General features: G+C 44.8%; 1 protein-coding gene across 3 annotated transcripts in view; it reads right to left on the bottom strand.

Moving 5' to 3' along the window:
• Window positions 1-21253, bottom strand: part of PLD1 (phospholipase D1) — a 142532-nt gene extending 121279 nt beyond the window's left edge. For 2 of the 3 annotated variants that reach the window (XM_044434462.1, XM_044434465.1), the window contains exon 1: window positions 4018-4161. The gene's annotated coding sequence lies outside the window, so the exon portion shown is untranslated. Of the gene's footprint in view, window positions 1-4017; window positions 4162-21193 lie in introns of those variants that run through there. The other variant, XM_044434463.1, reaches the window with a different exon arrangement.
• Between the last annotated feature and the right edge of the window lie 2512 nt (window positions 21254-23765).

Here is a 23765-nt window from a genome sequence, read left to right as displayed (position 1 = left end):
AACCATGGGGTTTAACTTCTCAAAGATGTAGTGAGGGTCACCAATACAAAAGGCTTTAAAAGGGGGTTGGAGAAATTAATGGAAGAGAAGGCTATCAGTGGTTATAGGATGCCACTAGTAGCAGAAGAAGTATACCCTTGGGGAATGTGGATAAGGACTGTTGCACTCACATTCTGCTTGTGGAATCTCATGGGCAGTTGCCTGGCAACTGTGTGAACAGAAAGCTGGACTAGATGGAGCCTTGGTGTGATCCAGCATGACTCTTGGGTTCTTATGATTGTGAACTCTGAATCGCTTCTGGTTAAATAGGCATACTTAATGACAATTCAGAAACAACCCATGATTCAAGAACAACCAATGCTCAACCCATACTCTGCATTGCCATAATGTGTGACCAAACCATGGGTTCTCTTTTTCTGTCTGTGATTAGAAAACCATGGTCATTTCTGCAGCTGGATTTGTACAACATGGAAACCCAAATTCAATAACTCACACCATGGTTTTGAATTCCGTGCAAACCCAGGCCTGCTACTACAGGTATATTCAGTTTTCTGAATGAAGCACACGGTAGCTATGTGGGTAGGAGTTCCACTAAGAATAAAGTCTCTCTCCCTTAATAGAGCTGAATTCCTATCCTATGCAGCTCCTTTTAGATATATGTATAGATAGCTACACAGATAGATCTAACAGCCCCTCCCTGCTTCCCAGCTTCTAGTTTAGCTCTTACCAGTCCTCCTTAATAATGCAGCATCTTATAGCACCAGAAAGTGTCTCCCATAAGCCTTCATGGGCACTGTTCATTTCATCAGGTACATGATGCCTCACCTCAAATTGGCAGACACAACAAATAAACACATTTGCAGGGATGGTGGGGCAGGGAAAGTGGAAGATGTGGTTTGGGTCAGAGGGAATTGAAATGCAACAAGTAAAGACAGTGATAATTAGCAGTTGCCACTCACAAATTATTGTTGGGTAATAACACAGATATCCCTGTATTGGTCAGCATGTTAATGTAATTAGTATGATTAAAGCAACAAAAACAACCACCTTTAGTCAAGCAAGATGCAACAGAACTGAAGAAGCTGATGTACTTCAGCATCTTCACCCTGGTATCTGCCTTTGAAATTCCAAGGCAAGATCCCCTTCTGTGCTGTTTGCACTGAAGTTTGCATTGACAAGCACAGTTTAAGTCTTGCCCAGCAGGTGCATTGCAAGTCTATAATTTGAGGTGGTGGCTTCATGTGTCCGATGAAGTGAACAGCTTCCATAAAATCTTATGCCAGAATAAATGTTAGTCTAAGATGCCTCTTTGTTGTTATTGGTGTATAACACAGCTATGCCTCTGGAAACCATTCATGATGTTATTCCAGTTGGAGAACAGAGAAGTTTGCAGCCACACCTAGAAAAGCAAGAATGGCATATGAAAAATTACAAGTCCATTTTGGCTTTTTGACTAGGGTGAAAGTGCAACACTAAAGCACACAGCTATGAAATAGAAGGGTCCATTTTCAAATCTGGGAATCTCCATTTCAAGAGAGTCACAAAGACCAAGTCTGGGAAAAATTGCTTGACCCAAAACTTCTCCAGCTCTAGCAATAAACATAACTTAAGCTAACATATGTGATCTTTTTCTCAAAAGCATGCTGCCATCACAGGAATGGCATGCAAACAGTTTGAGAAATATACTGAGTGCTTCGGCGCCAGGCGAAGACCTTTTTATTCAAACGTCATTTTAATTGCTAATATTATTTGCTTAATTCTTCGGCCAGGGCGACTTATTTTATAATGTTTATGTGTTTTATATTTTTAGTGTTTTATATTTTAATTGTTGTTTTGTAAGCTGCCCCAAGGCTTCGGCGAATGGGGCGGCATAGAAATTTTTAAATAAATAAATAAATAAATACTTGAAGAGACCTGTAAAAGTGCTCAGATTATATTATCTGAGCAGTATTACTATGCAAGAATCATACCCCACAAAAAAAACCCACCTACAACAACAAAAACAAAAACAAAACAAAGCACACACACACACACAAAACACACAACTTCCCAACTTCCTGCTGGGTCAATTTACTCTGATCCAATTCCCATATGTCTGATGCTCAGAGGGTACCATTCTTTGAAGGAGTCCCAGAACCAGCTATCCTTTGAAACTAGTTTTTCTCTGATGAACAGCTAATAAAACTGACTGGTTTTGCCATTGCTGCATCAAATCTACATGTTTCTAATTAGTGCAGCTTTGCTGAGGGGACATTATCTTCTTGTAATGCCTTCTTCAACCTGGGGCCCTGCAGAGGAGTTGAATTCCAAATCCCGTAATTTGCCATACCAGTTGGGAATTATAGGAGCTGCACTCCAACTCATCTGGGGAGCACTGGATTGGGGGAAACGTCTAATAAAACCTAGTCATGACCACATACACCTGAAATGTTTATGCCAGGAATGGCTCTCCATCAAACTCTTCTAATGCTGAATCTGTCATAGAAACAACTGGGAACCTAGGATCTTGCCCACAGAATAACTCTCTGGCCCTAAAGATTTTTTGATCTGGCTTGCTGCTTCCACAGTGGCCAACCAGATGTCTTCAACAAGCCCACTAATCACCCCCCAGTTCATACTTGCTGCCTGTGATACCAAAGGTATCTTAGAACCATCAGAACTGGTAGTCATTGATAGCTTCAACTTCCCTGAATTTCTTTACCTCACTTTTAAAGCTATCCAAACTGGTAGCCACCATGCATCTTAGGTTAGTGAATTCCAAACTCATGTGCCATGTGAAGAAACAATTCCTTTTATCTGTCCTGAATGTCCTTCCATTCAGCTTCATTCAATGACCCTAGTTCTAGTTTTGCCGGAGAAACAAAATGCTTTTGTGTCCAGTTTTTCCATACCATACAAATCCCTCTCATATCCCCCTTACCCTAAAAAGTTCCAAATGTTGTGATTTCCATTGAGTTGCTTCTTCCCCTTGATTATTTTCATTTTCCTTTTTGAACATTTTCCAGCTCTAGAAGACCCTTTATGAGGACCTGCTTCCAAGTCTCCCAAACAAGTTTCAGGATTAAAAGGCAATGTCAACTGGAGTCTCTCCAGTGCAAGACAAGCAGTACTAATATACTAGTTTTTCCCAACCTGGTACCCTCCAGGTGTTTTGGACTACAGCTCCCAGCATCCCTGGTCATGCTGTCTGGGGATGATGGGGTCTGTAGATCTAATCATCTGGAGGGTGCCAGGCTGAGGAAGGCTGTATTATACACCCTGTTGGCTCTCACTGATACAAGCCACCTGTCCAGCCAGACCACTCACTCGTAATAACTTTATCCATGGAAGCTAGAACTTGCCAGCACTTGAACCTGAATGCCCAAGCTCATCATTACACATTTTTATCACAGGAGGCATGTATAGTTCCACCCAAATGACCATTCCATTACCCAGCAACTGACAAAGTATCTTCTGGAGCTTAAAAACTTGTGAATTTCAAAGCACTTCAGTCAGTCCCGGTAAGACTGAACCATCTTTGCATTTTCAAAGATGAGTTTGAAAATACACAGAAATGGCTGGTCGAGATTATCACATAGTTTCACAGCCAATTATGTAATCTTGGAGTAGTCAAAGGACTAATAAATCTGCTTCTCCCTTGTTACTTAAACTTCTGGTGAATCGCATGTCAGCAAGCGATTCCACAACCAAAGTCAAGTCAACGGCGGTCAGAAAAGTCCATGCAAAGAAACAACACAACGGTTTGAAAAAGACAAAAGGTGGCGTTTTTTGCAGGAAGCTCCCATCTCTAACCCCTTCGCAATGGGATTGCATCATTCTTAATATTCAATGCAACCTTTTCTGTTCTCTACTCCCCAAATCCCTTAAATATAACATAATTTCATTTCCTCTTTTTTGGCAGAGAGCCGAGTCTGGGCAGCTTCACGCTATTGGGCTGCTCCATTTTAGCTGGGCAACAAGTAGAAAGAAAACCCCCGATGCTTCACCGACGCAAGTGCAAGTTGGAAGTTTACTAACCTGGTGCCCCTGGGGACGGAGGCTCCCCATTGTCTTTTTCTTTAACCCCCCAAGGCAACTCTCTCAGTTAAATATCCACGCGAGTTCTCGCTCGGGCAGGGACTCTTCGTATGCCAGGAACGCCGCGCCGTGCTCTGCGCTTCAGCTCAAGTATCTCTCAGGAGCTAGTTCCAGAGACACAGTTTCAGGGAAAATCCAGCCCACAAGATCCTTCAGCCTATGAAGTAGCTCACTGAGGGAAAACCACTCCCTCCGTGTCAAGTGAAGGGTTAGAATGGAAAGGAGGAAGGAAGAAAAAGCCACAGACAAAACGAGGGAATTAAACTGTGTTTGGAAACTGTGCAGACTTGCTCCTGAGTGCCAAGAAAGAGAAAACTGAAATGGTAAAGCCTATCCCACCCCCTCCTAGAATGCATTTGTTGGCCAACGTATCCCTCGACCACCACCGAATAATAATGATCTGGGCACAGTATTTAGATGACTTTTATGAGCATTGCATCTAGTAGAGATCACTGTTATTCTGCATCCAGCAAAGATTTCAGCTGCAACCCATACAGAAAACCCCACAGGTGGCTCACTCCAAACTGTATTGCAGCCTTGCCTGAAAGTGAGGGCCCGTGAGAAGGGTGGTGGGGAATTAGCTAAAGCTCACTCTTCCACAATCCAGGCCTCCAGATGTTCTTGGACTGCAGCTCCCTGCATCCCTCACCACTAGGCATGCTGACTGGGGCTGATGGGAGTGGCAGTCCAGCAACATCTGGAAGTCCATGTGTGCCCCAACACTGATCCAAGCCACATGTTCCTCCTTTCACACACTTCAGTGAGCTAGAATGGAAAATTAGAATTTGCTGTAGTAGATCAGAAGGCACACCTGAAAAGAGAACAAAGCCACACATGTGGCAGAATAGAGGGGTATACACATCCCCATCATCCAGATAAGAAGTCCAGAGCTGGGCCAAAGGTGTGGATTTGCAGTGGTCCCCAGCATGGTTAGAGATGCTGGAATCAGAGCTGGGTTGCTGACAGTCCTCTGAGTGGCTTCCTTATGAACCAAAGTTTAGAGAGGGGTTTATTGGAGAGGGAAGCAGCCATGGAAGGTTCCTATCCCTTCTGGCTGGAGGTTTCCTAGCACTTAGAATTATCGGGCATTATGCAGCTATGTCATCTTTTCTTTCTCAATGCATTTCTTTTTAATAAGAAAAAAGATGGAAGAGGGAGTGAGAAATTATACAAAAGTTGCACGTGGGAGACATCTGGTTAGCCTGTACAATTATGTGATTGCACCATAAAAGCCTCATTGGGAAGTACCCTTGGTAACCCTTGGGCTCAGAATTATTGCATGGAGCATGCTTTCAAGCCATACTGCTGTATCTAAAAGCACATGACTACTCAGAATTCCCTCCCCTCTCCAATTTTTCTCCTGTGTATTAAAATGACATGCTTTTAAACTCTGGAAACTTAAGTTTTCTGGCAGCGCAGCCAGGTACTAGGCATTATCCATATGTTTTAGAGCAACTCCCTCCATCCCTGATTTTGGATCTGGGGCAGATGTCCAAATCCTCCACTGGAAAAAGAGGCAAGGGATACCTCTCAGTAAAATATGAAGACTTTTTCTATGTGCCATAAATGGGGAATGATATTTATTATATCCAAACGCTCCTGGGTAGAATGAACCTGTTTCAGTTTTAAAATAAATTAGCAAACTATCTCAAGCAAGTGGGAAACCTATGTCTGTTAATGTAAAATTCTTTGTTTGAAATAATTTACAAGCCAAGTTGGAAAATGAGTGCAGTCATGTAAACAGGAATAGCTCAGCTATGAAATGCTAAATATTCCAAAGCCACATGCACATCATTGCTTGCACCCTGTTCTTTTATATGTATGATTTTGTGGTTCTAATAGTAATAACAGTAATAGTGGCATGAGTTGAAATTTTAGACACACTTGTCAACAAGACCTACTGACCATACTGGAACTGACATACAAAGGATCAGGCCATGAGTTGCACTGAGGAATAAAGGCACAGTTTGAATCTGCTGCTGCTAATCCTGCCCTTTAATTTATTATAAACAAACGGCTTTCTCCCTTTCTCATTAGTGCAGATAACAGAATACAATCCAGAGTGCTGCAATGATCCCTCACATGCCAGGGCCTTTATGCTTTTAGTCTGACACCATATTATCAGCAGGATGTCTTTAGCTGGAATATAAATGTGCTGGCAGAATGAACCCCTTGGGAGCTGGAGTAACATTCAATTGGATGTTATCCTTCATTCACTTACAGTTTAATGTCACAAAGCTCTATTCCAGAATATTTGTCCCAAAGCTCTAATTCCCAGAGGCTTTAACCACGTGGCCAACTGAGACTGCGTGCTTTCATACAGGAAGCCCTTCCTCCAGAATCATAAGCAACTCCAACAAACCCTCCAGAGCCTGTTTCTTAGAACTCAAGGACGACTCAAGGACGGGTTCATGTATACCCAAGCTATTTGCTGTAATGAATATGAAGCAGGAGAGGAGGAGAGAGGGGCTCTGTTTGGGGCAGCATTTAAGAACGAGTCCCTTCCCTTGTTTCCTTTTTCCCTTCCCTTGTTTCCGTCCACTTTTGTTCCAGCTCAGGAGCACCTATGTTTCTGGCTACCTCACTGGCTCTACACGGCACAACTTCATGGTCCTAGAAGTTCTGCCCTGTATTTGTGGAACCGCCACACCTTCCCGTACTTTGACATTGCATTTGCTGAGTCTGCAATATAAAGTGGAATACAGTGTCCGGGAAGAAGGTGATGCAGAATTGCTTCTTAACCCTTTTGCCTCACTTAGTACCATCATCTACTCATACATTGTATACTGTACTGTGCTATACTGTATATATATTTATACTGTAATGTACCATCATCTACTGTAATTAAACTCATTATTTGCCTTTTCAACTTTTCTTTTATTTATTTTAAATCAGTAAGGTAGCGGGCAGTAAGGCCCCAAATTTTAAAATAAAATTATTGTAAATAAAAAACATTTTTAAAATAAAAAATAAAGACCTTTTTTTAAAATAAAAAATAAAACCTTGGTTAAAACAATGATAAAACAGATGCACACCATTTGGCAACATCATAATAAAAGAAGAAACAGGGCACCCAAGCCAAAAAATCTTCTTGCATAACAAAGGCTCACTTGAATAAAGTGGGTATTTGCCTGCCGGTGGAAGGGGCAAACCAAAGATATTTTGTGACACACTGAAGAAACAAAGCCCTGAGGAAACAAAGTTCTTTCCAAAAACATTTTGGACATCATAAAAGTTTCTCAAGTATGTGATATTTTCTCTTCTGTTCTGGGACAAAAATCTGAAGTGTACATTCCCTTGTATGCCTGTTCAAAAATACACACACAGTCCACTCTGAAAATTTATATCAGTCGTATATCAATGTAAGTGTCATGACTTCTCCAAAGAATCCCTGGAATTGCCGTCTAGCAAGAGTACCGGCTTTTTTAAAAACCCAGCTTCCTGAAACAGAACTAATGTTCCCTGGGGAAAGGGAAACACAATTAAAACAGATTATGATATGGTTTACGCATGAAGCACAATAAAGTGGCAGATTCCTGAGCAGTCAGTGGTACAGACCCAACAAGAGTGCCTCTCCTCCATCCCATTATCGTTTCCTCCAAGAACAAGAAAACAACCTCAGGCATCAGAGGAAAGGGTTGCAGTCCTTGCTTTGATACCCTGATCCTTGCGAAGAGGTTTTCTTCTTTTACTCAATTTCTTGTGTTCCTCCTCCTCCTCCCTGTGTCTAAATTAGTAGAGTATTCCACCATCACCTTGATCATCTTATTTTTCTGTGTGCACACACCAAGCTTCAGTTGTGGTGACCCACAGATGTGTAATTTTTATCACACTCACAAACCGACCTCTCACCACCACCCTATCTTAGGGCTTATTTTGTGGGCACAGTTACAGAGCAACTGCCAGGCTGAAGCTGGGGAAGCGGACCTTCTTTGCCTTCCCAAGTTGCTTCACAGTGCAAGACAGGCATCCTGTGTACGTCCTCGTCTTTTTTAAATGCTCCACACTTGCTCTAGCTGAGCCATTGGAGACAGGCTGAGACTGAACCAAAGACAGGTGCTCCGAGGAAGACGTTTTCGGAACGGCAGGTAATTGCAAAGACTAATGGATAACAGGCCTTAAAAACACAAAAAGTGCCCTGTCCACTGAAGTCCAAAATGTGTTTGTACAGTAGCCAGCCAGGCACCTGTGGAAAGGGCACGTGCAGGACATGGGTGCAAAACAGCCCCTCCCCCCATGCATGCTGCCTTACAACTTGCGTTTAGAAGCAGCCTCTTTCCATTGCTAGAGGTAATATACAGTCATCATCAGGCTAGTCCACACTGAGATCCTCCATTCTTATGACTAATCTTCTTTTAAAGCCATCTAAGTTAATGGCCATCACAGGACCTCTGGGTTAGCAAATTCTATAGCTGGACTATGTGCTGTCTGAAGAAGGGCTTTTAAATATAAGGATGTAACTCTTAAGCACAGTTTCATGGAAGTAAATCCCACCAACCCCCATTTAAGCACAATCTTACTGTAGCTATACTCAGGTCTGTATAATTGAAATACTTAAGTCTTCCCCTGTTTATCCACAATCAGTTCCCTCCTCTGTGCTGCATTTCGGAGTGCCAGTTCCTTGGGCCAGGGTTCTCTCCTGTTTTAGCTTGCAAATTGTTGCAAATACAGAATATCAAAGGGAGTCTTCATGACAACACAGGACTGCAATGTAGGGCTGTGCTTACCATCTTATGGCTATCACAGCATATAGATACAAATGCACGTTCCCAAAAGTCACCTAAACACATTAATTTGGAAAGGCCTGCGATTCCAAACTTCTATGCTTATTACTTCAAAACGAGTATACTGCAGCTCACAAGCCCAGTCTAGACAGTCTGAAACATCCATCAGATCGAACCATCCATACATCCACTTCCCCATCCATTTATCCCTCCAAGAGCCATTCCAAAAGTCCAAAAGTACAAACACTGCTGAAAGATATATTTGCGCCTGCCAACTGCTTTGTTTTCTGAGTCATAAACTGCCTTTAGGTTGAAAAGAGGAACATTTGTATTGTTCCTTCTTGGCAATCTCATTATCATAATAAGAACCAACCCCCCTCTCCCCGCCATCCCAGCTTGAAAACATACTAAAATATACAGACACAGGTCAACACTCATCGTATAAATCCACAGTTTACAATGACTTTCATGATATATTCCCAAATTTCTACCCCAGTGGGCAAAACTATATTTGTGTCCCACAGTTTGAAAATGGCTGCAGGGATGGGGGAAATTTTGATGCTGTGGTCTGCAGCACCCGGCAATGGCCATTGTGAATGTCTGAGCTGCAGCTGGCAGCTGCCACAGCTTTCCATGATGTAGGAACCTAGGGAGGGCGAGATGTCTAACAAACTACCCCCAACAGCCTCTCCTGCACCAGGTCTGCATGGCTCTGAAATTCTTGCTTAAACAAGTGACAGCACGGGCACCAGCCCTGAGTCAGACCATGGGCCCATCTAGCCCAGTATTGTCAACGCTGACCGGCAGCAGTCCTCTACAGTTTCACGAAGGGTTTTTTCCCACCCCAACCTGGAGATTGAACCTGGGGCCTTCTGAAGGCAAAGTGGGTGACTCATGGCGCCTCTTCCTCTGCTATGCAGAAAAGAGCCCCCTATTTGAAGGCAACCTCAATACGAAGGCTGCCCAGTCCAAGTCTGTTTTTACAAAATGATAAGAAGGAAGATCAGCAGGGGCTGTGCAGCTGCCCATCAGCACTCTGTCCTTGGAAAGAAGGCTAGGGAGGCACTCAGTCACCTGGCCACAATCTTCTGCATTGTGTAATTATACTCATTATTAGTCAATATGCGTCTATATAGAAGAGTTAGCATATGCAAATATCCCTCCCCTCTAGCTCTCTAGTTTGGCAATGCTTATTTGCTTTGCATGTGGGTAGGTGTGGAGATCATCATCTTAAAAGGCAAATGGTATCTGTAACTAACCGATGGAGTGCCTTTCTTGCTCGCATAAAATTTCCAGACACCACCTAGTGGCTGCAGTCTTGCTCGTATTGCACAGTGGAATACAAAGTAAGCCAATTGCCAGCACCACATTTTGGAAATTCTAGGGAAAGAAAATCTCGGAGGGACACAGGCACTGCTTTGTTATACTGAAAGAAAAGCACAGGTTCCCAGTAAGGCAGCAATAACAATTTGATCTTTTTCTCTTCTTGTTCCTCTTCCTCTTCTTCTAGTATAGAGACTGCCATGCTGAACCCCAAGATACATTTTCTGCTAGAGCATGAAGACTTGTAAAAACCCAAATTCCATAGCTAGGCAATAAATTTATTAGGAACAATCAAAATGCTGCCAAAATGTGTCTACACTTTTGGCTTCTCTAGAATTCTCCATCAGGCTATATCAAGCACAGGTAGTATGCAAGCTGCCCACTGCCACAGCTGAAATGTGGCACTGGTAAACCTCATGACCATTTTGCAGAGAAACAAACAAGCTTCTGTGGGAGGAGGAGATGTTGAAATAAACATCCCACACAAGTGAGACCTGCAGTGCTCACATCTGGGTCATGTGTGAAGGGTGGAAGTGGTCTGTTTTGTCCAGCAGTAGGTTTTATCTCTCCTACCTCCACCGCATCGTTTTTCTTCTTTTTGAGGAAAGAGAAAATAGCATTTCTTACTCAGCAAGTTGCCACTGAGATTGTAGGACCAGAGGTCTCTGCAGTCCAGCATCCTGGTTCTTCCATCAGACACGTGCATGGCAGATATGAGCTCCTGGGGTGCAAGAGAGCCAGCCTTCTGTGCTATTCTCAGAAACAAAAGGAGAGGCTTTTGCCCACAAGGTAACTAGCTCACTGCTCACTCACTGCCCTGCTTCTGTTGGTCTCTGTTCCAAATCTGCCTTTTTCACATGTGTATTTCAGAAGAGAGATATCCCACCTTTAGTCTTATGCCATCCCATGCCTAGAATAAGTTAATGTTCTGTTTTTGCATGTTCTCCTTCCCATGTTTAATGAAATTAAGCTCTGGGGGGCATAACTAGCCTTCTAAGTTTTTGCAGCATTTCTTAATATAGCATGTCTTTGACACTCAGCAAACAAATTGCCTCTTGTTCTGGACTGCAACTTCCATTATCCCTGCTCATTGGCTATGCTGACTGCCACTGATGGGCATTGTAGCCCTGATCATCTCAAGGGCACTGTCTTGCTTATCCAGGTTTTCCCCTCCAATCATTCCAGAGAGAGCGGGGTGGGGGTGGGGGGGGGGCAGGTTAAGGCAACATGCAAGCCCCAGTGCTTTTTTACTATGGTTGCTCCTTTGCGTCATCTGAATCTAGTTGTAGTATTTCACAATGGTAATCAAGGTATTTAGAAACTGCGATAAGAAGCAATGGTTTGTTCTATGGGTTCCCTGTACTGCAATGGATTCTCATCTTTTCTGAACCCAAGACTGTGGTTTCCATGGTTCTGGTGGTTCTGGTATGCGACTACCATAGAGTCCCTTGGAAAGAGCAGCAACTGCAGGAGCTGCTCCTGCCACCCGGCCTCTGTGTTCAGGCCAAGGAGGACAACTGAGGTGACATGGGCAGGGAGTAACGCACCTTGGAACTGAACATTAGATATGCTGGTTAACTGGGTATGTGCCAACACTGGGAGGGCTGAGCAGGGGAGGACGGAAACCATGATAATGCAGACATTGCTTGATTATCTGTCAGGTAGATAATAGTAAAAAAAAACCGAACCAAGATTACCACACAGGCTTGCTTGTCATGGTGTGTGAACCCAGTCACTGAAATATTCTGATAATGCAACTGAATGTTCAAATCATCCGTTTCCAAGCTGATCATTCCACTGATTGGAGAACAGCATGAGGCACAGGACATGTTGGAGGGTCTTTGAGGAAAAAGGAAGCTATTTCATGAAAAGAAGGAGTGTTTCTAGTGTTTCAGTCCTTGTACTTGCCTGCCACCTACAGGACATGTTGTCCTCTTTCGAGCTCAAGGCATTCTGTGCATTGCAGAACACACAAGCCGGCACGCACACAGAAGCACCACCCAAATGGCATATCACAGAGGCACGGCACACAGGTGTGAAGCTGTCGGTGGAGCTGAACCCGGGTGAAATCTAAGCATGATCATTCTTGAGGAACGGCTGGAATGGGATGAGCCACAACCAGATGGCTGCTGGAAATGGCCCTGCTGTAGTGACTCCATTCGCGCCAGAATATGTACAAGAATTTATTGCACAGAGTTCCACCATTCACAGAGTTCAGCTCTTTCCTTTATTGCTAAAATGTATAATCCACCCTTCATCTGCAAGGCATCCCAGAGTGGTGAACATAGTATTCTAACAAGGCAATAGAATAACAATAATATCACAGAACAAGAGGTAACAGAACTATTCAATCGGCAAACAGAGAAAGCCCATTCATTTTTAAAATTGAAATTTAAAATGCCTGAGTGCAGAGGAACATCCTGATTGGGCACTAAGAAGAAAGCAGGGTCAGCACCTAGCTATTTACCTTGGCAGGACTTTTCAAAGTCACCGTGCAATCACAGAAAAGGGGTCCTCACTTTGTAAATGCATGATAGGTTTCTCCCACCAGTGGTTTTCAGAGAAGATCCTTCTTTGAAGACTTTAGTACATGGGTGGGCTGGACACACACATGGTAGGCATGTCATGAGTGCAGCTGGCTGGAGCTGGGGGTCAGACTAGATGGCCCAGGAGACCCCTTCTGACTTGCTCTGTTTCTATGTTTCTATGTATTAATGCCCTCCTTCTAAGGGCCAGCAGCAGCCAGACTGAGGGTCACACAACCTAATTGTGTTATGGCATGACTGTAGCAGTTAGTTAGTTAGTTAGTTTAAAGCTTTTATAAACCATCCCTATACTAGCGCCTCAGGATGTTTACAACAAACAATAAGTAAAATAGAAATTAAAATAACACAACATGCAGTATAAAACACATTAAAACCAATTAAACATTAAAATAATGGGAGGATAAAAAGGTTTTCACCTGGCACCAAAAAGAAAGAAAGAAGTATTGGTGCCAGGAGAACCTCTCTGGAAAGTGTATTCCACATCGGGGCGCCACTGCAGAGAAGGCCCTCCTCTCATTCAAGGAGGGCTCCTGAAGAAGGACCTCCGCCTCAGATCTCAAGGGGTGGGAGGCACATAGGGAAGGAGGCGCTCCACCCTAGAACATGAAATGTGGGTTCCTGGTTCTTAGCTGGGTTGTAAGAGAAACAAAGGAACGCAGGGCTCTGGGGAGGATGGGATGCAGAGATCACGTCTTAACACCACCAAACCTCCTCTTCCAATTTGATGCTTAAGGCTGCATACCCTATTATAATTAATCTCAAGTACATGTACCTGAAATAGATGTATATTCTTGTGCTGTTTCCTTTTGCCTTTGCTGTATATATTTAATAGACTGCAAACTTCCTAACACTGTAAGCAGGGCCTATCATCTCACACTGTAACCCTAGGCCAGCCTTCCCCAACTTGGTGCCTTCCAGGCGTTTCGCATTTCAGCTTGCATCATTGCCAGCCAGCTATCTCCGAGGAATACAGATCGGTTTTTTCCACTTTTCTGTCATTTTTTAAAAATACAGGGTTGTAAGAATTTAGAAACCTAAGTAAACCATCTTCCAAGGGCAATCCATTATATGTTGTTGTGTATATACACTCACATCTTTCTCCTGCCACTTATCCATCCTTTGTCAGGCAAGTGGCACAATAAACATCAAATTGCCAACACAGTACTCATTACCGTGAATCAACTGAGAAATTGTAATGAGGTAGGTGAAGTTTCTGAAGTAGGCTTTAAATACAAGGTGTCTGGATTCTTTGATCCACCCAGTTTATACTCTTTCTATTTCATCAGGGATGGTAGATACTCAGGCTCAGCTGTGAAGGTTACAGAGAGGTTTGAATGGAGGATCCAAAAACTACATGCATAAAATCCTGCACACACAATGGCCATCATCATGCTATTATTTCTGATATCATAGAAACACAGAAACAGAGCGAGTCAGAAGGGGTCTCCTGGGCCATCTAGTCTGACCTCTGGCACCAGCCGGCTCCGCTCACGACATGACCACCATGTGCATGTCCAGCCTATCTTTGTACACCCTCATTGATGGGGCCTCAACAAGGATATCTCGGGGGAGAGATACAGTAATTATGGGAGATTTCAATCTCCCGGATATTAGTTGGGAGACTCACTCGAGGTGACAGCCAGGTCACGTTGCTTCCTAGAAGCTATAGAGGGAGGGTTTTTCACACAGAGGGTCCGAGAGGCAACGAGGGGGGGAAACATCCTTGACTTGGTCTTGACCAATAGGGAGGAGCTGATAGATGAAGTACAGATTAGGGGAGCTCTGGATGCGAGTGATCACTCAATCCTTTGCTTTGAGATTAGGGGACTGGGGACGTGCAGCAGGTCGAGCACTAGAAGCTGGGCCCTCAAGAGGGCCAACTTTGGCCAACTGAAGGCCAGACAGGTGAAAGTCTCCTGGGAAAGGTTACTGGAAGGTAAGCGAGTTGAGGAGGGGTGGATGGCATTCAAAAGGGAGGTTTTGGAGGCACATGCCTTGATGATACCTCTAGTCAGTAAGGTGGGGAGGCGGAGGAGAGCACCGCCATGGATGCAAAGGGAGATGGTTAGGTGCTTATTTCCATATCACCTGGAAATAAGTTAGGAAGCAACCATGTAATATCCGCTTAGGTCCACTGCCCATCTGGGCAATCTATCCCACCTGCTTCAGGATGCAGGAAGTGCTGGAAAGGGGACAGATATTTCCAAACAAGCACCAGACACAGCCATATGTTCAAGCGTAGAATACAGGCATGATCAATAAAGGATTTAACAACTTGGTCTGCACTTCCCAGTCTAGATCAACATTCTTAATGGATTTGGATGAACAGTAAAGTATTCATCACAGGCCTGGCTGCAGTATTTCTTTTATAAGAAAACAAATGCCAGTTTTATAGGTGCAGCCAGTAGGCTTCTTGAGATTTTCAAAGCATGTTTTCTAAAACACTGTTCTTTCCATGGAGGAACAGAACCTTAAAATATTCTGCATTCTGAATATTTCATGGGAATTAATGAATGGACCACCAAGCACCATGTCACTAAAGCCAAACCAGTGAGGTCTGCAGGGACTTTTCCACATTGTATGTTTCTGTTCATGGGAAGATACCATTTGACATCTAAGCAAACCGTTTATTTCTAACTGCTTACCCCATCATGTGAATGCATTGTGAAAGTCAGTGGTTTATCGCTACCAAATGGCTGACCACTGAAATACGTACGGTGCAAAGTTGTAACAGCTACAGAAAAGTCATGGAAGAGGCTCACTGCTGGCAACTGGGATTGTTCTAACAAAACCAAGCGATGTGAAGCCATGCCAGTCTATGCTCAGAGGTAGCTTGGCTGTGCCTCTGTTTGTCTCAATGGTGCAAGTATTTGATGGCTATATGGAGACATGAAAAGGCAACACCTCTGCCCCAGTCAAGCAAGCTGCACATTCAGTCCCCAAGAAGGCAGTGGTGCATCACAGAAATGAGCCATCTATTCCCGGACAATTCAAGTAAATAAACCAGGCTTTGCATTGCAGACCTTCCCTTGCTTGATTGTGGGATGGATGCCTCTTCAAACTTTTCCAACAAGTCTCTTCATACTTCCCTTTCCAACCCTAGGGCACTGTTTGTTCCACCAGTGGAAGAGAATGCCTGGCAGGACAGATTTCTAAATGCCCCCTGCAGAGACCTCCTTCATGCGCCGCAAATCAGCTCCAGAGGAGCGTGGGAGATGTCAGGGCAGATCTGGGACAGGCATGGGAGGTTCAAAGGGGGAGGACAGAATGAGTAAGTTGTGTCACATGAGCAGAGCTCTGCTCACACAAGAGTTGGAGCCAACGCCTAGATCTTTGTTTACTCCCATTTATTCAACCAACCCAAAGTAAGAGGGCACTGCCGGCCCAATCTGCAGTCTTGCAGACCTTGCTGCAGCTTTTGCCCAGCCTGAAGCTACAATCCAGTGCTTGAAAATGGGAGCTTGCTGAACAAATTGAACTAACCTCTGACTAAATATAGAAAGAATGGCCCTAGAAGTTTAGGCAAAGATGACTGAGACCCAGTCCTATTCATGATCACTTGGAAGTCAACTTCATAAATTCAGCAGGACCACAATCCTAAAATTTGTCTTGCATTCTGGAAGGTGGTGTTAAGGATGCTGAGGAAATCTGCAATGGATTCAAAAGGGTTGGATTTCTATGACTCGGACCTGCAGATTCCACAGTGTGAGTCACATGGCTTCGCATGCCATTTTTTCCCAGAGGGTTTGCACAAATGCACAGTCACATTAATGCATATTAATTATGGCAGCTGATGGTGCAAAAGAAGCCTCACATTATGTGAACCGAGGAAAGCACGTTCATATAAGTGACATATAAGCAGAAACCAGTTAGGGGCTGCAGTGAGCTGAAATACATCATCCTTCACTTCCAGATTCTGGAACCAACATGGCAGCTCTGCTTTTAACAGGAGGGGTCTCCTGACTTTTACCTCCAGTATTAAGAGCAAGAAGATCCCACTGCAAAATCCCTATCCCTGTGTTTGCAACTGCAAAAACTCGGCCTTATCTGCTAATAATCTAACCATGGACTCTCTGAAGGCCACTTTTCACTCATTTATTTGGTTTGAAGTTTGAGCAATATCAACAGTTAAATTGCAAGTAAGCCTGGCTGGAGCAGAGCTGCAGGTTAGTGGTGAAGACAGACTGCCCACACATGACTGGTGCATCTTTAAAAAGTGAAAACACCAGCCTGTGAGCCAATGTAATGAAGGCTTCGCCATCCTCTACCTTCCAGCACCTTTTCCTTCCAGTCACTGCAGCCTATTTTAGACTACAGAGAAGCAAGCGTGCTTGCATTTCCTTTGCATTCTTTATCAGAGCATAGCTGGAAACTTCTAGACCTCCAAATGGTTTTCAAAGACCTTCTTTAGATGACCATGTACATTATTTTTGCTCTGAATGGCACAGCTAATGCTTCTCACCCCACAACCCCACAGTCAGTCCATGCTTCCCAACTGCTTCTACATCCTGAAAAGTCAAAGCAAAAAACAAAACGGAAGCCAAGTCTTTGCCAACCAGAATTGAAAGAGCAGGTTACATGTCTCTCCATATGTTTTGGACTGAAACTCCCATTATGCACATCCAGCAGTCCAAAGCACAGGGATTATGTGAGTTGTAGTCCAAAATACCTGATGGGCACTTGATTGGAGATGTCTGGCATTCATCTAGACTTGTGTTCCTAACCTGGTCCTCTCCTGGTTCTGGGCTTCAAATCACACCAGCCCTAGCTAGCATAGCCAATGGCCAGGAATGCTGGGACCTGAAGTCCAAAACATCTGGAGGGAACCAGGCTGGGGAAGGGTGTCCCAGACCATGTATCAGATTGGCAAGGGCTGTCTGTATATATCTATCTTCCATAACAAGGTATTTTCCAGAGGTTTTGGACTACAGCTCTCATCCACCCCAACTAGTATGGTCAATGGACTGAGATTATGATAGATACAACCCAAAACTTCTGGAAGGCCCTTGCTTGGGAAGGCTGGTATGTATACTGTTGGATACCAGAGCACCTAAAATAACACTCTTGCTTGTGCTGCCATAATATGAATAGTATCATTCATCCTTAATCAAGTGCCATGTTTTCCAGTATGGTTCAGTCATGAGAATTTCCTGGTTGAGAAAATCAAACTTGTCTAGCCCAACTGTTTATCCAAGGAACAGACACTATATTTGTGACATTGTTTGCTCAGATATGGGAACACCTATTTACAATTGATTAAGGCAGCCAGCACCCTTTTGGTACAGTGAAATGGACGGCCAAATTACAGTTGCAGTAATTTTCTCTTCTGCTGGAATGTTGCATTCTCACATGTCCAATAATTCCATTAAAACGTATTGTGTGTTAGACAGAGGCAGGATGGAAGGAGAGATTGTGGAATTATGAAGTCTGCTTTTAAAACAGAATGTGGGAAGCAATTCTAGACTTAACTGCACTAACTCTTCTAGGGATATACCAATTTAAAATTGTTCTGGAGAATATAAGCACCTGTTTACATTACGAGAATGTGGGCACCTATAACCAAAAATACAGGATCAAGGATTATTTGTTTCTTTCTCCCAGCAGGACCTAGTACTGTGTAATACAGCCTTCCATAGCATGGAAGAAACTGGCAGTCATCTGAGTGGGATGGTATAAATGCATATCCTGCAACAGCAGGGGGCTGGACTCAACCACCATTCCACAATTCTATGAGTCTAAGGTCCCCTTCAGATGTTTTGGACTTCACCTCCCATCAGTCCCAGCCAGCACAGACAATGGTGAAGAATCCTGGCTTCATCCAGTGAAGTGTGCAATTCCTGTCTTGAGGTTCAGGCTTGATGGATCACTTGCAGTCGTGCTTGTTAAAAAAAACATTCCCAATTTTCCAGGATTCTTAATTGCATGAAGAGCAGCCACACTTATTGGATGCTCTCCTATTCAGAGTCTAGACAACAAGCAAAGATATAGATGAACAGGATTCCAAGGTGTAGGCTCCTATTCCTCGATCTGAAATTGAATCATAACCCCTAGTTTTTGTATAATTGCAATCATTGCACCAGAAAGGAAATACTGGAAGCTGACTTCTTTCTAAGTATTCTTAAAATACTTCCGGACTCAATGGCCTTATGCAGTGGCTTCTTCATATGTATCTCTCAGTTGCCTTCATCCTGAATCTACCAGCCATGCTGTACAAGTGCTTCTGCATTCTAATATGTTAGGATAACACTGTTTATCAGCCAAGTTTTTTGTTTTTTTTAAGAAAATGCTCTGAGCATGTGCAGTGTTGTCTTTCACTCCTTCTCTGTGGGTGCAGCCCCTCACTGATAGGGGGTGCTGACCTGAGGGGCTCTGGACTTTGGCTCCACAGTCCAGTTCTAATTGCAGGACTGGAGCCATTCTAATATTACCAGACTGGTATAGAAAGGGACCACGCGAAAACAGCTCCAAGCAACGCAGAGACCTCAGAGCAGACTTGCTATTTAAATGGAGTAGCAAGGAAAACTTGCTCAAAGCTCACAGAACAGAACCCAGCTTGACTGTTGGTGGCATGAATGCAGGGTCAGAACGGGCTGATCTACATGAGGGATTTAGATGTTGCTATACAGAGGTGGCTTGAAGCAGGCATCTCAACATGTGTGAAGCACCCCACAACTAAGTTGAACAAGCCTCCTGCTTTACAGAGGGCAGTTTTCTATTTGGAGATGACAGTCCTGTATTTGAACAAGTCCTCTGAAGAGCTGCCCAGACCAAGTTTAAAACCTAAAGGGCAAGTTCACATGGCATGCTAAGCCTGACAATGGACCACGGTTACTGTTACTCCAGGCAGATGAGTCTCTGTTTGGTGGCTTTGGGTGGTTTGTTTCTTCCTCAGTTCTTCCCAGTCCTCCAGGCTACATGGACCTCCTGGCAGAATTCCTTGTTTCCTCATTCCCCGCATTAGCACCCTGTCTGTAATAAAGGGTTGCTGGTTTGTGAGGAAAAGTCCCTCAACCACACAGATGTCAGTTTTCAAGCCCTTAAGGATATGGGAATGTGTTCCGAGACTTTTAATTTCAGGTTTAGATTCAGGCCCAAGTGCACATGACCACAATACTGCCTGCCTGCATGGAGTCCAGTTAGCCCAGGGGTCTCAAACTCAACTCACCTGGGTGCCGCTGGAAGGAGAGTCTGGGTGAGGCTGGGCCGCATCAAGTATTCCACCCCCGCAGTGGTGGTGGGCTGCTCATCCCGCGGCCGGCCCGGGCCCCGCCGGGCCCGTGGGCCATGAGGTTGAGACCCCTGGGTTAGCCGCATCTCCTTCCTGTCAAAGTCCATGTCAATTTCTTCTTCCATTTTGTCGCTTTCTCACTGAAAGTAACACACACACTGGCATCACACTGCAAAGGGGAAACCTGTTTTGAGGCCTTGTGAATGCAGGGATATGTTGGCAATTCTTTCTTAGGGTCTTGAGCAAGTCCGCAAGACTGCCCTGCCCGTCTCTACTTAGCGAAGCAAGCCAATATTCCCCTCTTGCCAAGGTCAGTCTCATCTTTCACTTCATCCTCAGCTTCTAGGTTTCCGATGCTTGTGATGGGTTTTTCTTTGTGAATGCCGCTTCAGGTTCTACCGAACAATTCCCACCCTAGAGTCTTCTGCTCCGCAATGGCCAGCCTTGTCAGGTCCAGTGTCCACTGCTTCAAGCATGCAGCTTTCCTCCTCCGGCCCCTCTCAGGTGTACATTATGGTTATTTATTTATTTATTTAAAACATTTCTATGCCACCCCCATCGCAACAAAGCCTCGGGGCTGCTCACAAAAAATACACAAACACATACATAAACAATAACAATATAACAATTTAAAAGAAAAAAAACATTTAAAAACATGTTTAGAGAGTAGCGTGCGGAATTGCTCAAGGTATGTGAATTTCAGGACAGCCTATGAGGCGGATCATTAAAAATAAACAAACTGCTTAGCAAAGCGGTAAATGGGCAGAAACTGTGCACATTTAATGGCACAGCGGTAAAACGGAAGGGGAAATTGCTCAAAATTCCTAACCACGGACTTTTATCTCTATTGATCAATTTGTCCTGATCGTTTGAAAATATGGGCAGCCACACTCTGAAAGAGAAGAAAAGTTTTAAAAATGCCAAGAGTCAAAGAAGGAACGGGAGGGTCAGAGTCAAAATTAAACGATGCAGGAAGAGAATCAGAGTAGGAGTGAACGAGTAGCTGCTGCTTCATTTCCATGTGAAGTGGCGGCGTAAGAATGAAAGGACCGGGTGGGAGACGTCCCAGTCCGCATTGGCAGGACACGAGCAAACCCCTTCGGAGCGGGCGGCCGGGAGAAGTAGAAACAAGAAAGCAAAGCGCTCTTAGAAAAGTCGCCAAGTTTCAGAAGCTGGCGACGCTATTCGGGAGTCCAGCTCCGGGCTGCATGCGCGGGCCTTTGTCCCCACGGCTGGAGAGGCACGTGCGCAACGGACGCCACCGCGATTCCGACCCTGGCGAGCGAAGGGCTTACCTGGGTCCGGCGACGCGTCTGCGGAGCGGCGCTTCAGCTCGCGGAGCGCGGCCGAGGGGAGAGAGGCGGCCTGGCGAGCGAGGCGCCGGCTGGCAAAGCCCCGGGCGGGGCGGGGTCACAGCTGGGCGCACCGGCCGGGCGAGGAGGTGCCAAGGCGGGCCCGCGCCGCGCTCCTAGGTTGCTCCGGCCTTGGATGCGGCAGAAAGTTACGGGAAGGGTAACGCTGCGCGGGACCTCTGCGCGCTCCCTCGCTGTGGCTGGATCGGGCCCTCCGCAGCCTTCGCCCTTTGCTGTTCTGCAAAAGGCAGCGCCTCCTACAAATACGAAAAAAGTTTAAGCTCCTGCGGCAGTTCTCAGGGATGCAGTGAGGCAATTTCAGACTGGGGTGGTGGGCAGTTTGTGGCTCCTCCAGACAGGCACTTAAATGACTCGGGGTTCTATCCACACATGACAAATCGGCATATGCTACTTTATAACTATATAGGCAAACTTAGAAAAAATATGAGGGTTTCATGAATTTTCATAGGCGGTAACTCTGGCCATATAATTGCTCATCCAAATAATCTCAGATAGTAAGAAATGCTTCTGTTAATTTGCCCCCTGCCCCAGAACTTCTTACACCAATGGGAAGCTTAAGCAGCATGCAGGGAAAGATCTCCCATCTGGAAACCCCTTAATGACTGCCCCCTGCATAGTAATGAAACTGAGTAAAACACCCTTCTTTTGGCACCAGCTTAGGGCTCTGTGGATCAGATCTTTGACCTGTTGGAAAAGATTCAGGAGCAGAGTCCTGGCAACCCTGAACTCCAGGTACTGTAGGACTACTACTTCCATCATCCCTAGCCAGCATAACTGATACTGAGGGTTGTTGAGAGCTGCAGCCCAAAACAAGTTGCCAGGCCTGCTTTCAAATTCTAGCCTTACCGCACAACCTTAAGCTTGTTTAGAGAGAGAAAAAGCCCTACGATTTTGGAACCGAAGAGCCTTTTCTTTCTAAGCATGTGTAGGATTGCACCTTAATGGTGTTGCCTCCTGCCCTCCAGACCTCAATGTGTGTTACATCAGCTGTGAAGTCCACACCCACACAACTAGAATTTCTTCTCCTGCTTCAAAGCCATTTCCCACTTTGCAGCTGCTTCTGATATGCAAGGTGGGGGCAGGAGGTCAAGTGGGAGCTGTTTGCAAACCTGATCACAAATATCCTCTGAGCATGTGCAGTTTTGCCTGTTAAGCTCCCTGAAAGCATAATGTCATCATGACTACAGGAATCCAATGGATTTGTCTTCCATGGCTCTCATGTCTTTGAGAATAAATGCATTCCTAGAAGGCAGGGACGGATCATATTTGAAAGGAAAAAATAACACTCTGCTTCTGCAGCCATGTCTGTGCCTAGTTAGAGGCTCCCTGATCCTGAAACCCTCCAAAAAAGAGGAGCAGCAGAATCCCGGGAGGGCACCAGCATCCCCAGGGCAGTTTGCCTGCTGCTCTCTTGGGGTTCCTCGGTGATGGAGGTTTGTGCTGAGGCAATGGATTTCAATCACAGTGCCAGTTTTGGAGAGCAAAAGAGTCTGACAACAGCCTTTGTCTTCTTATGGAGGGTGTGGTTTAAGTCCAAAACAACAAGTGTTTCCCTGGAAGGGACAACAGACAATGCCAAATCATTGTTGCATCTGGCTGACTGCTGAGCTGCAAGAATGCACGCAAGTATGAGCCATGCCTTTCATGCATGCACAACAGGGCTTGCTTCTGGGAAGAGCTGTTGCCACTCATTAGATATTTCACCTGCCTATTTGATCGCGTTAATGATCATGTCCCAATTCTAAGCAGTTTGCAACGATATATATTCAATTATTTATTTAGAGCTATTTTTTATCTGACTCTTCAGCCAAAAAACTTCTAAGAGCAGCTTCTAATCAATCAGTAAAAAGCAAGAGTGAGTGCCTATAAACTTACAATCTGAAAATGATGCACCACAAAAGGAAAAAGTTATAGGGAGGGAAGAGGAAAAAGCAGGTGCTCCTTCATCAGGGTGGTGAAATGCCCCCTGCTTCCCATCTCATCTCCCTCTGTTGCAGCCTGCATAAACGGGTGCTAGTGGTGAAAACGGAGGGAGGCAGCTGATGGAGGCAGGTCTCATAGAATGGGCCTGCACCCTCTGCCTCCTGGGTATTGAGACGGAGTGGCGACTTGAAAGCAGATCTCCTCCCTGACAAGTTGGTGCCAAAAGGGTGCAGGATTCAGGCCTGCACATATTGGCATATGTTCCAAAGAGAGTGCAGGTGTGTGTGCCTTTACGGGAACCTGTCTTCATGGACAGGAGGAAGAAAGGGACTGGATTTCAGAATAAAATCTTAGGCAGAAAAAATCAGCACAAGGGTAGCAGGTGATTACGTAAATGGGGGCAAAAAGCCTTCTAATCCTGGGAGATCAAGAGTCCCTAGAGAGCAGGGCAGTGTGGCAGATGATCTTGCAGCATTTGGGGGCTTCAAATTTGGGGTTCCAACCCCCACGGAATGTCCGTGAGCCCCTTTCTCACTTTCACTTGGGGAGCGACCGGTGGACATACCTGTGT

This window comes from Varanus komodoensis, unplaced genomic scaffold (genome assembly GCF_004798865.1).
Source record: "Varanus komodoensis strain SLA01 unplaced genomic scaffold, ASM479886v1 scaffold28, whole genome shotgun sequence".
Classification (NCBI taxonomy): Eukaryota; Metazoa; Chordata; class Lepidosauria; order Squamata; family Varanidae; genus Varanus; species Varanus komodoensis.
The sequence above is the reverse complement of the archived record's forward strand: the minus strand, read 5'-3'. Positions and strand labels throughout refer to the sequence as shown.